The sequence below is a fragment of the Nyctereutes procyonoides genome, unplaced genomic scaffold (assembly GCF_905146905.1).
Source record: "Nyctereutes procyonoides isolate TBG_1078 unplaced genomic scaffold, NYPRO_anot_genome, whole genome shotgun sequence".
NCBI classification, from domain to species: Eukaryota; Metazoa; Chordata; class Mammalia; order Carnivora; family Canidae; genus Nyctereutes; species Nyctereutes procyonoides.
Window position 1 is genome coordinate 6,615,452 of NW_026575049.1, and position 13,995 is coordinate 6,629,446.

At 34.2% G+C, this 13,995-nt stretch overlaps 1 pseudogene; it reads left to right on the forward strand.

The window, feature by feature from the left end:
* The first annotated feature begins 6,089 nt into the window (after positions 1-6,089).
* Positions 6,090-13,132, forward strand: LOC129511580 (proteasome subunit alpha type-1-like; annotated as a pseudogene).
* The last annotated feature ends 863 nt before the right edge of the window (positions 13,133-13,995 follow it).

Consider the following 13,995-nt stretch of genomic DNA (forward strand, 5'->3'; position numbering starts at 1 on the left):
TCCTCATTCCCAGGAACTTGATATCCTTGAAAGAGTTCTGCTCCACCAGAAAGCTATGAGCAGGCGGTCTTGCTGGTTAGCTTCCAACTTTGGGTCTGTCACTCTCTTGGGGCTCAAATGGGAATTGTAGTTATTTAACAGTGGACTAAACAAGTATTATTAAGGTATCCTCAGTAAATAATTTAATGAATCCTTTCCAGCTGTGATATCTGTAAGTCTATGCCACGAGGGGGAACATGAATCATTACTGTTAACAGCGGGGACAAGCAAGTTAGTAGGCTGCACTTCGTTTTCAAAAGAGATGAAATTCAGGATATTAAGAAAATAATTACAGAATGAAGTGATGGAGAGATCAGTTTTATTCAGAGTCATTTAGAAACGTGAAGAGCAAAAGGTAGTCTTTAATCATGGGTAGATTTTTGAAGGAAGAAGATGTAACAAGTTGATAGGAATAGCGTAAACTGAGAACAGAGACTCAGAATTTGGGGGTTTGGATTTTTTTATCTTTTTTTCATTTTATTTTATTGTAGAAAGAATATTTAGCATGACATCTGCCATCTCCATAAATGTTTAAGTGCACAATAAGTACTGTTGGTTACAAGTACAGTGTTGTACATCATATCTCTAGAGCTTATATAGCTTGCTTAACTGAAACTTTATGCTCACTGATGAGCAGTTCTCCATTTCCTCATTTCCCCAGCCCCTAGAACCATCATTCCATTCTTTGACTCCATAAATTTGACTATTTCAGATACCCCATATAAGTCAAATCATGTAGTATTTGTCTTTCTATGACTGGCTGGTTTACTTAGTATAATATCCTCAAGATTCATCCAGGTTGTCACATATTTTAAAATTTCCCTCTTTTTTAAAGCTAAATAGTTCCATTGTGTGTATGTACCACATTTTCTTTATCCATTCATCTGTCGATGTACATTTAGGTTGTTTCCACATCTTGGCTATTGTTAATGGTGTCACAATGAACATGGGAGTTTATTATCTCTTCAAGACCTTGATTTCAATTCTTTTAAATACCCAGAAGTAGGATTGCTAGATTATATAATAGCTTTATTTTTTTTAATTTTCTGAGGAAATTCCATACTGTTTTCCATATTGGATGTAGCATGTACACTTCCACCAACAGTGCGCAAGGATTCCCTTTGCTCCACATTCTTACCAACACTGGTTGTCTTTTTGTTTTTATAATAGCCATCCTGACAGATATCTTGTTCTGGTTTTGGTTTCAATTTCCCTGACAATTAAGACTGAGCATTTTTTTCATATACCTATTCACACTTATATGTCTTCTTTGAAAAAATATCTATTCAAGTATTAAGCCCGATTTCTAATCAGGTTATGGGGCAGCTTATTGAGTTGTAAGGGTTTCTTATATACTTTAGAAATTAACCCCCTATCATATACATGGTTTATAAATATCTCCTCCCATTCCATAGGTTGGCCTTTTCACCCTCTTGATTATTCCTTTGCTGTGTAAAAACTTTTTAGTTTGATGTAGTCCCACTTGCTGATTTATACTTTTGTTGCCTGTGCTTTTGATATCATATCCGTGTAATCATTGCCAAGACCAATGTCATAAACTTTTTCCCCTATGTCTTCTTCCAGGAGATCTATAGTTCCAGGTCTTATGTTTAAGTCTTAAATCCATTCTGAGTTAATTGTTATATATGATATATGATAAGGTTGTAATTTCATTCTTTGCATGTGGATATCCACACCTTTAATCAAGGTAGTTTTACATGGCCCAACAAAGATATTTGTTTGAGAAAGTTTTAGAAAAGAAAGCACCCTCAAAAAATATGATGATGAAATATTTATTAGGGTGCCTGACTGGCTTGGTCAATAAAGCATGTGACTCTTGGTCTCCAAGTCCTGAGTTCAAGCCCCATATTGGGCATGGAGACTACTAAAAATAATAATAATAATAAACTAAAGTGTCTTTTTGAATATATATATATGTATATATTCACAGACTTCTCCCCAAAGAAGTACTGCTCTGTACAGAAAGCAATAGCTTTTTCCTCACCTAAATAGCCAGACCAGTACATCTCAAGCTTGAGAAGTCTTTGATCTTGAGAATACATTCACTGAATCCAGTGATGAGAAGTGTCTATCCTCCTTACTAAAACTTAAACATCACTTGGGGAGCCTGACTGGCTCAGTCAAAAGAGTACGGGACTCTTGATCTCAGTTGTGAGTTCAAGCTGATGTTGGGTGTAGAGATTATCTAGAAATAAAATCTTTAAATAAATTAAACAATATCATTTGAGATGATCCCATGATCAACACAAAATCAAACATGAAAACTGAAATTGCCACATTTGGTTATAACATAGGCATACAAACAGCTCCAAATATACTTACATTTTCTGAAGATTTTCATCAAAAGAAAATACAAAGTTTAAAAATTCTTATAGAGAATATATCTGAGGATCATAGCGGTCTTGGATTCTAGTTGGAGAAATATTATAGCAGGCCATGCCAGGAAAGAGCTAATCTTAAAATATTTTGTTATATCCATAAGTGACATTCTTGCAACGTAACCAAAGCCAAAATGTGAAGAATACTTGAAATAGACTTTGTGGGAATGGCTATGAGTGCCAACAGTATTGGGATGGTGATGTTGAGTTCTAAGTGCTGATTTACCATGGAGATAAGAAATCATATACTCACTGATTTGTTACTCTTTAACATTTATTAAAAAAAACATTTCACAAAGATATTAATAACTCTATTTGGGCTCTGTCCATTCCAGACTAAAACAAATATGAAAACTATTGGCACATAGAAAAAATAGTGCCTAATGGAGCAGGACTTTTAAAGCAAATTTTCCAAGGGTACCATAATGCAGAATGGAACTGAAATCTAAGTAGATGTCTTTGTTTTGTATATAAACTTAGTGAAACTGGGTATTACTCATCCCCAAATCTTGAACTGCATTATCTTTTTCTTTGAATTGATTTTTTATAAGTTAGAGAACAAGAAAATCAAATGAAATGATATATTAAAATTGAGTATCTACCAGTGGAGTTGCAAATATATATGATGAGATAAGGAGACAATTTGTCCTTCAGAGCATTTTTGTAAATAGTATCTATTAAATCAACTATTTATTAAAAACATGTATATTAGGGGCACCTGGGTGACTCAGTGGGTTAATCTGCCTTCAGCTCAGGCATAAAGAGGAGCAGATGAGATTTTAAGAATGCCTTTCAAGGTATTAGATTTTTATTTCACAGACTGCTCTAATAAAGTTGGAGTTACTCAAACCTATATAAAGACTCATAAGAAATTGAACTGTTCCACATCTAATTTATCATTGTAACATGTAATATAGTTTATTTCAGATTATTTAGAGATTAACTCATAGAGTTCATATAGAAAGCTTACTATAACAAAAAAAAATTGTCTAGATCCATTAACTTTAGGCTCTAGAAATAGTAGTAATACCTGGAAGATTGCAGAGCGATAATAGGAACATAAGTTAGAAATAGTAGTATTGTTGGTTTTTCATTGCTATTACTTCAAAAGACTGAATATTTATTGTCTGAGGGTTTGGTTTTAGTATTTTGTTGGGGATTTTTTCTTCTTTCAAAGCATATATCATAACCCAAAGTCAGTATAGACTTTGAACATATTCTACAATTTTTAAAGTGTATTTAGATATCATATAAATAAATTAATTACCAAATTACTTGTATTTCTAATTGACATTATCAGTTTTGTTCTCAATTGGTAGAAATGTTAGTATCACCATTAAAATGTATTTTAAAATGTATCTTTTGAAGTGCCTGGGTGGCTCAATCATTTAAGTATCTGCCTTCAGCCCAGGTCAGGATCCCAGAGTCCTGGGATCAAGCCCCGTGTTGATCAGCGGGAGGTGGGGGGACAGGTTCAGCGTGGAGCCTGTTTGCCCCTCTCCCTTTGCCCCATCCCCTGCTCGTGTTCTCTCTCTTACTCTCCCAAATAAATAAAATCTTCAACAAAATAAAATATATATTTTATTAAAATCCAAACTAATAAAGGAGAAACAATGGATTGACAAAGTGTAATAAATCTAGATGAAGGCAAGAAAGGAGACAGAAACTAGAAGAGGGTGGAACACAAAAGAAAGGACAAAAATGTAAAATAAATTTAAACTCAAATTATATCAACAATTACAAAAAGCTTTTATTAAAAATTTCTTTGGTTCCCCTCAGCTTTTCAATGGGCCTTTGGTTATGAGATATGATAGAATTTCTAAACCATTTATAGCACCATTTCTTTTTCTTTTCAGTCTTTAGGCTCATTGCACTTTATTATTTACTTTTCTATTTTCCACCCTTTTCATTCTAGTGATCTTTGGCAATGATTCCTTTTCCAAACAGTAATTCTTTTTTTTCTCTTTTTTTTTAAATTTAAATTCAATTAGCCAAAATATAATACATGATTAGTTTCAGATGTAGTGTTCAATAATTCATCAGTTCCATATAACACCCGGTTTCATCACATCACATGCCCTCCCTAATGCCCATCACCCAATTACCCCATCCCCCTCCAGCAACCCTCAGTTTGTTTCCTGTAGTTAAGAGTCTTTCATGGTTTTTCTCCCTCTGTGATGACTTCCCATTCAGTTTTCCCTCCCTTCCCCTGTGATCCTCTGCATTGTTTCTTATATTCCACATACGAGTAAAACCATATGATAATTGTCTTTCTCTGATTGACTTATTTCACTCAGCATAATGCCCCCCAGTTCCGTCCATGTCGATGTAAATGGTAAGTATTCATCCTTTCTGATGGCTGAGTAATATTCCATTGTATGTATACACCACATCTTCTTTATACATTCATCTGTTGATGGATACCTCAGCTCTTTCCACAGCTTGACTATTGTGGGCATTATTGCTATGAATATTAGGGCACAGGGGCACCTTCAGATCACTACATGTTTTTCTTTGGGTATATACCTAGTAGTGCAATTACTGGGTCATAGGGTAGCTCTATTTTCCACTTCTTGAGGAACCTCTATATCGTTTTCCAGAGTGGCTGCACCAGCTTTCATTCCCACCAACAGTGCAAGAGGGTTTCTCTTTATCCACATCCTCTCCAACATTTGTTGCTTCCTATCTTGTTAATTTTAGCTATTCTGACTGTTATAAGGTGATATCTCATTGTGGTTTTTATTTGCATTTCTCTGACGCCAAGTGATGTGGAGCATATTTTCATGTGTCTGTTAGTCATGTGTATGTCTTCTTTGGGGGAAATGTCTGTTCATGTCTTCTGTCCATTTCTTGACTGGATTATTTTAAACAGTAATTCTTTATTGGATTTCATATCTCATTAATTTTATCAGCAATATTTTATGGACTTCTTATAACTTCTGCATCTTTTTCTTCCTCTCTTGAATTCCATTCTTCTCAAAATCAAAATGTAATCTACTATCAAAGAATATAAAATTGAAATTTTTCTACAAAATGATTTTGCTGAAACAAAAATCTTTGGAGTGCTAATTCTATGTCAATAATAACATGCTTAGAACCTGTATTTCTGTCATAAAAGCAAAAATCTATCTTCATTCTAATTGTATTTCTTCCATCTGTTTGGAGTTTTATGATCATTTGCTTTTTCCTTCGTCTTCATGTCCCTTTATAAAATGAAGTTAGTAAGATGGCCTTTGATACACATTTAAGAAAAAAACTGTTTCAGAAACTTATTCTTTTTTTATGGTGAAAAAATTTATATTTAGATTTAGCCAGCTGGACTCAGTTTATATGATTCCAATTTTCTTGGCACATCCAAAGCATCATAGTCAGGAGCTAGTCAAACATATGCCTTCTTCTCCCCATCAGGCCTAATCAGGGTGTTGACCTTGGCCACATCAATGTCATAGAGCATCTTTATAGCCTGTTTGATCTGGTGCTTGTTAGCCTTGGCATCCACAGTGAACCCAAGTGTGTTATTTTCTGCTTTCTTCATGGCTGACTCTGTAATGAGGGGGAACTTGATGATAGCATAATGGTCAAGCTTGTTTCTCCTGGGGGCATTCTTTCAAGGATATTTGGGCTACCTTCTGAGACTCAGTGTCTTGGGCTATGGTTAGGTAAGTGACATGCAGATCTTTTTTGTGTGACCATGGACACCTTTCAGCACTGCTTTCTTGGCCTTCAAAGCCTTTGGGATGGGCAGGGGCTTCCTTCTCCCCCTTTGGTGCCATCTTCATGAAAGGGGTCAGAGAACTATTCTTATAGTTCCTTTATATTCCCCTTTGTTATATCTTTGAAAATAGCTTTCCATTACATAGACAATAGGTATATAATATCTATATAATATAGATATAGACAATAATATTAAAGATATCTTTTTTATTTTCAAAAATAGTTATAAATGCTTTATGCTTGCACATGGTTCTTAAAAATCAAACACTACCAAAAGATATATCTAAAAAGAGCAGTTCTCCTTATCACGACATACCATACCCAGTTACTGCCCACAGGGGCAACCATTTTCAAATTTGGGGCCATTTATAAAATTTTTTCTGCATTCATAAATATGTGTATGATGCCACTTCTGATTTATCGGTTTTTTCATGATTTTTTGGCTCTTTGATGTGATCTATTTCACTTCATCTCCTCCCCCATCATCCCAATAGGGTGCTTACATTGTCACCAGCTATAAATGTTATTGGGTAAGTAGTGTACTACAACTACTTTTCCTTACTTCTAGAAGTTCAGTAGAACAGATAGATATAGATATACATGTAAAAACCAATAAAATAAAAATCAAGAAAAAAATCACGAATTCAACTTTTTAGTAAAAGGCAGAAACTGAGATACTGTTTTTGCTTTGCTTAATTTTTAAAACCTCTAGGATTCGGTTTTCCTTTTGATGGAACACATAGTCTATTAATTCTAGTAATTGGTTCTTTGAATGATTTAGAGATGTTAAAAAGTTTTTGAAGACAGAATGTGGATATAGAACAAGTAACTGGCCTAGCAGAGAAAAGGCAGCTACAAATAACGACTGCCAACCAAAAAAACTTGCTCTGTTTTACTTTCTGGGAATATTGTCCTTATATCTGTTCTTAAAATCACTTCTGAGAAAGGCATAGGAGAGAATTTTTCTTAATATTAGCAACCCCTTCCTATTGTTACAGAGTTGGGGATTCTGGGTGGAGCCTTTAAAAAGCAGGCTTTCAGTATCTAAGGTTTATCAGCTCCAAAATGGCAATCCTATAGGTATATATGTAATGCCAATAAGCATATGATACTGTGAACCTTGGATCTCCATGCCAGTATCGGAATTCCTGTATCACAACAGTAGACTTGACTGCTATTGACCTACAATTCCATCTTGATTGCTAACTCACCACAAGTCTGAAGTGGTGACTTAAAAACAATATTTCCTTTTCTCAAGCTGCACCCCATTATTCTTTAATACACTTTTCTTTGTATTAGCATACCAAAAATGCATCTACTGAAAATAATAGTTTTATATATGTAGGTATAGAGCTTTGCGCAGTGGCAGTATCATAGCCAATGAGGTTTATCTGAAGTGCGATTATTGCTATATATATAGGTATAGATAGATATAGTATATAGTAGCAAAACTTCTGAACATCTAGGCAGAGAGAAAGTCCAGAAAGTTTTTATTTATAAAGGAAAAATAATCAAATATCTATTATCCTTCTCAATAGTAATGCCATATGCAAGATGGTAACAAGTGGCAAAGAACACCTGTTCTATCAGTCACCTACTGCCACAAAATGCCACTGTAAACAATACTGATTTATTTAGCCCATCAGTCTGAAAATTGGCCAATTAGGCTGAACTCTCCTCTGTGATTTTTTTTTTTTTTGGTCTCAGTTAAGTTCATCTTTATGTATGGGGGTCACTTGGCTATGGGCTAACCTATAATGGCTTCATGTGGGATAAGGATAACTGGGGTAAGTTCATTCCAGGCAATGGCTGAACATTTTTATTTTGAGTAAAACAAGGGCTTTTCAATACCCTGCTTGTGTTGTATTTGCTAACATTCTGTTTGCCAAAATAAGTCATGTGACTTGAGCCCTGAATCAAACCATACAGGAAAGAGTAAAGAATTAGGGTCTTTTTGTAGTTTACCATTTCTATAAACTCAGAGCTTCATGCTTTATTTTATTCAAAATAAGACACAGACATTTTCAAACATTGAAGTACTATTTAATACTCATCTCTTGTCTTTAGGAAAATTACTAGAAAATGTTTTCATAACAAGAAGAAAAATGAGTCTAAGATGAATTATAGGATGCAGGGATGCCTGGGTGGCTCAGTGTTTGAGCATCTGCCTTCAGCTCAGGGCATGATCCCAGGATCTGGAATTGAGTCCCACATCGGGCTCTCTGCAGGAAGTCTGCTTCTCCCTATACCTAGGTCTCTGCCTTCTCTCTGTACCTCTCATGAATAAATAAATAAAATGTGTTTAAAAAAATTATAGGAAACAACAAATAATGATGAGGAAAAAATGAGTAAAACATTATTAACAAAATTCATTGACTTTTAAAAAAATCTGTATCTAAAAGTACAAGTTGTATCAAAATGTAAGTTTGAAGAGAGAAAATAAGTGGAAGTGAAATACAAAAGGAAGTAAAACACATTGAACTTTTATCTTTTGCTGAGGGTTTTACTCTAAATATTTTGAGAAAAAAAATATGTTTAGTATAATATGTATCCAGTAGAGGAAAAAAGAAGAACAAGGAAAACCTAATTATTCCAATAAAAGTCAGGATAGAAAAATGTGAAAGCATGTAAATGTAAAACATTAAATAAGATGGCTTACGTAGCTACAAACATAACAGCAATCAAATATAAATGGGTAACACTGACTGTTAGAATTTTTAAAAACCAAGGCAAGTGCTCTTTATAAATAAGACTAAACCAAATTGGTACAAAAAAGTTAAAAAATAAAAGGATAGGAAAGGTAGAACATAAAAAGGTTAATATAAAAAATTGGCATTTTAGAATCAAACAGAATTAAAACAATACAAGAAATTTACAGTAATAAAACTTTCAAACCTAAGATTAATATATATCATGAATATATGTTCACCTAATAACATGTCTTCAATATATGCATAGCAAAATTGATAGAACTTATAGAAGAATTTGAGAAATTTATTATCAGTAGAGTTTAACATCTCAAAATATCAAGTAGACAAAAACATCATTACATAGAGAAAATTATTAACAATCAAAAACTTGATTTAAAACTCATTCTTTTTAAACATTGGTGAAAGGAACATTTACAACAATTGACAAAATAGTAGACCACAAATGAAATCTCAACAATTTCCAACAAATTACTATTATTCAGCTTATATTCACCACAATGTAGAAAAAATGAGAAATCAGCCATTTGAAAGACACTATTCTTTTGAAAGGAAGAATATAATTAAGATACCTTATATGCTTTTTAAAGTTTCAAGTTTTGATTAAGAAAAAATTACCAAAACACATATTGAATTTTTACATCAATAACTGCTTAAAAATACATTGCTTTTAAAACAGTTCATATATTACATAAAGTTCACATAGAATGCCAGTATTTAACAACTAATGTCTCAAGTTCTTAACCTTATAAAAGTTCAAGTAAATAAATCCTCAGAGCTCCATTAAATTCCTACATTCACTATGTTCGTGCAGACTGTCAGTTGTCAACATTTACAAATTAAAACAAACCTTCCATTCAGCCTTCCCTTCCTGCATCATGTTTCCAGAAATGTTATATAAAAGATACAGTAATAAAATAATAGATAGCTATGCTCTAAAATTAGAAAAACTCTGAGCAAAACAAAATATATATGAGGAAATAACAAAATATTTGAAGACTTGAAGAGAGAAATTGTAGCCCAGATACACAAAATTAGGTACATTTAGAAAATATGAGCCTTACCAAAGGTGTTGTATGACTGGAAGTGATGGAAACAGGAAACTGATCTAGGATGTGGACTGGGAGTGTTGCTCATTGGCATTAAAAAAAAAAAAAAAAAGACAATTTCCTAACTTGATCAAGCATGTTTTTTTAAAAAAAGCTTTAATGAAAATCATGCTTAATAATGAGATATTAGAATTTCAATTAAACAAGAAAATAAAATAAGTTTGGCTGCTGTTTGCACTAAAATACATTGTATTAGAGATGCTAGTCCATGAAATAAGAGAAAAGAAATGAAAATGGAAGAGATGAAACTATTAACATTTGCAGTGATATGATCAACAATTTAGAAAATCAACTTGAGAAATTTTAGTCTAGCAAGGTGGTAGGACACAAGATCAACACAGAAGCTTCCATAACTTTCAAAATGCTATTGGTATCTGATTAGAAACTTTCATTTTTTTTCAAAAATTTAACTTATAATAGTAACAAAAAGTACAATGTACTTAGGCATAAACCTGACAATAAATTTGGAAAACCAGTAGAGATACAATTATAAACTTACTGGGGACTTTAAGGAAGGCCTAAATAAATGGAGAGATAGATAATGCTGAAGAACAAGAAACTCAATACCTCTTATTAAACTTACATATTTCATTCTATCATTGTCTTTTTACTCTACATAACCTCCATTAAGTGGAGTTTGCTGTTGTTATTTTTAGAGAGAGAAAGAGAGTAGAGGAGGAAAGGCAGAGAGAGAGGGAGAGAAAGTCTTAAACTGAGCATGGAGCCCCAAACAGGGCTCAATCTCACAACCCTGAGATGGTGACTTGAGCTGAAATCAAGAGTCAGATGCTTCACCAACGGAACCACTCAGCCTTGCCTCCATTAAGTGCAATTATTGTTCAACCACCACACATTTGCCAATCACTCAAAAAACTTTCACCTCCAGACCTCTCTCTTTAACCCATTAAATAAATATTTTTTTGAGCATCCACTTGTCTCAGCACTTAAAGAATTTTCAGAACATGTGTGAACTATCTACCTGATATCTACATCTGGATGTCCTCATATTTAATTTGTTCAAAAGGAAATTCATGAAAGAATCCTACATCATTTAAGATTTTTTGGCTGTAGAGAGAACTTCTAAGTAAGACGCAGGTTTATAGCTCTTTCACTTCAAAGTTATCAGGAAGTAAATAGTCCACTACTAGGCTGGTGGCTCCATAGCCATCAGACCCCTTACCTCCTTTCATCTTTCTGGTCCACCATCATCAGTGAATGGTTCCCATCCTCGTGGTTCCTTTTTTGCCCAAGTCATCATAACCACATTCCAGGCCAAATAGTAATGAAGGAGAAAGGGAAGAGGAGCAAAAGCTGTTTTAAAGAACTTTCTCATAAAGTCAATCTAATAACTTCTACTTAATGTTACTGATCAGAATTTAGTCACATAGACTTTTCTATTTGAAAAGAAGGCTAGAGAAAATAATATTTGCTGAGCCCCCTTCCCAAAAATTAGAATTCTACTGATAAAGAAGAAAGAGAAAATCGGTGTGTGATAAGTAACTAACATCACAAAAAGTGGTGACAGTGGTTGATTCTGGAGACTTGAGGCCAAGTATAGAATTGGAACTTAGTTTTCACTGTATATTCTTTGAATATTCACACTACACATGTCAATATTATCTTCAACATTTATTTCAGCCTCCATATTTATCTCACAAGGCATCAAATCAAGTCAGTTTTATTTCAGAACTGACTCACACATCTAATCTTTTCTCTCCTTCCTTATTGCTAGTACCTGATTTTAGCCTTCGAAATGTCTAGTAGAATTATGGCAATGGACTATTGTCTGGCCTGTCAATCATTGATTGTTCCCGATTACTGCCCACTCTTCAACTTGCCACTGGTTATTATATGAAAAACAATTTTAGTATGTCGCTACTTCCTATAAGGCCTCAACCTAGATGCTCAGCAAATATTCCTTTTTTTTTTTTTAGCTTATTGACTAATTTTAAAAGCCTACCAAAAATAAATAAATAAATAAAAACAAAAAAAAATTAAAAAAAATAAAAGCCTACCAAGGCTCCTGAAGCCGCCACCTCTGCCGGAGGGGACCCGCGCTGCAACCATGTTTCCGCAAACAGTATGACAATGACGTCACTGTTTGGAGCCCTCAGGGCAGGATTCATCAAATTGAATATGCAATGGAAGCTGTCAAACAAGGTTCAGCCACAGTTGGTCTGAAATCAAAAACCCATGCAGTGTTGGTTGCATGGAAGAGAGCACAGTCAGAGCTTGCAGCTCATCAGAAGAAAATTCTTCATGTTGATAACCATATTGGTATCTCAATTGCGGGACTTACTGCTGATGCTAGACTGTTATGTAATTTTATGCTCCAGGAGTGTTTGGATTCCAGATTTGCATTTGACAGACCTCTTGCTGTGTCTCGTCTTGTATCTCTAATTGGAAACAAGACCCAGATACCAACACAACGGTATGGCCGGAGACCATACGGTGTTGGACTGCTCATTGCTGGTTATGATGATATGGGCCCTCACATTTTCCAAACCTGTCCATCTGCCAACTATTTTGACTGTAGAGCCATGTCCATTGGAGCCCGTTCTCAATCAGCTCGTACTTACCTGGAGAGACATATGTCTGGGTTTATGGAGTGCAATTTGAATGAACTGGTTAAACATGGTCTGCGTGCCTTAGAGAGACACTTCCTGCAGAACAGGACCTAACTACAAAGAATGTTTCCATTGGAATTGTTGGTAAAGACTTGGAGTTTACGATTTATGATGATGATGATGTATCTCCGTTCCTGGAAGGTCTTGAAGAAAGACCACAGAGAAAGGCACAGCCTGCTCAACCTGCTGATGAACCTGCAGAAAAGGCTGATGAACCAATGGAGCATTAAGTCACAAACCAGTCTACATGTGTATTATCAAATATGTAAGAATGCAGGAGCCCTTACTGATGACAGTAATCTATACTTTGAACCAAAAGATGCGGCGTGGTCTTCTGGTATGTTTTAGGAATCGGTCCAGATGTGTTTTTCCCAAGTAACTTGTCTGAACCATATAATGGTGTGCATTTTTCTTTGAGAGGGTCTATATAATCATTTTCTAGAAAGTATAGTTATCTGTACTAATGTTTTTATATGAAGAACATAGTGTCTTTGTGGTTTTAAAGACAACTGTGAAATAAAATTGTTTCACCTGCCAAAAAAAAAAAAAAAAAAAAGCCTACCAAAAGGAAAATTTCATGAAACAAAATTAGAAATCAAATATACAGAGATTTCTTTTCAGCTCTTCTAGTGACTGGGTGAGCCTGAAAAAAAAAATTATATTCTTGAATCCCACCTTGACAATATAAAAATAAAGATACCACACTAACTGACAGGAGAATTTGCTAATAATTGCAGAGCATATGGAGGCTTTGAATTAAACTTCAAAACATTAGATCACAAGTTTCACTTGTTGTTTAACTACCATTCAGCAATGAACTATTCTCCATTTGCTTTGAGCAGCTGTCAAATAGTTGTTTGACTTATACCATAATTTGGCCAACTATAATTCAGTGATTGCTACATTAGAATTTTAAGTATATTTGAATATGTATTAAGTCAGTGATCACAAAAATAACACGTTTTAAACAGACTGAGCTTTATTTAAATTTTAGTAATTCAAAGAAGGAAGGAGCAGAAATATATCTCCCATCAAATTTTATGCTTAGTTAGTATTCAAGAAAATACAACAGGAGTGCCTGAGTGGCTCAGTCAGTTAGGCATCTGACACGTGATCTCAGCTAAGGTCTTGATCTCAGGGTCATGGGGTCAAGCCCCGCATGGGCTCCATGCTGGGTGTAGACCCTACTTAAAAAAGAAAACAAAAACCAGCAGCCTATAAATAAAGTCATCAATACATCTTAACTTGAATACTTTCAGAATAAAAAGACCATAACACATTGTACACTAAATGGTGGGAAATGCATAGCAGCAAAATCAGAAAAACTTTTTTTTGAAAGAGAATAAGAAAACTGAAAACATTTACAATGAAAATGAAAATGTACATAATACATTCTTTT